Source organism: Podarcis vaucheri, assembly GCF_965113315.1.
Source record: "Podarcis vaucheri genome assembly, chromosome: 13".
Taxonomy (NCBI): Eukaryota; Metazoa; Chordata; class Lepidosauria; order Squamata; family Lacertidae; genus Podarcis; species Podarcis vaucheri.
Window position 1 is genome coordinate 20831676 of NC_138751.1, and position 473 is coordinate 20832148.

Here is a 473-nt window from a genome sequence, read left to right on the forward strand (position 1 = left end):
CAGGGAAGGGCAGCTGGACCTGACAGCCCCCTGCCTTTTTGAATTCCTCACAAAGTACCACAGAGTTCTTCATGTAGTGTTGCTCGGTCTCATGGGGGGAATTTAAAATGGTGGCCAGAGGGTCACTGATATAGGTGGTGCCCCTCAAATTGGAACAGGAACCTCTAGGCTTACATGGCCTTACCTCACTTGAACAATAAAGTCTTCTCGCCCTTCAAAGGTTTATTTTAGCATAAGCTTTTGTGGAGAGTGGAGGACAGAAGTGCCTGGCGTGCTCTGGTCCATGGGGTCACGAAGAGTCGGACACGACTAAACGACTAAACAACAACAATATCATCCCCTGATGAAGTGAGCACTTGCCCCCATTTAAACCTGGCACCACGATAAATGTTTCAGACTTTGTGGAGGGCCACCAAGGCTATATATTTATATTTTATATCTATATTTATTTTTGCTGTTGGAGATTTGACCTC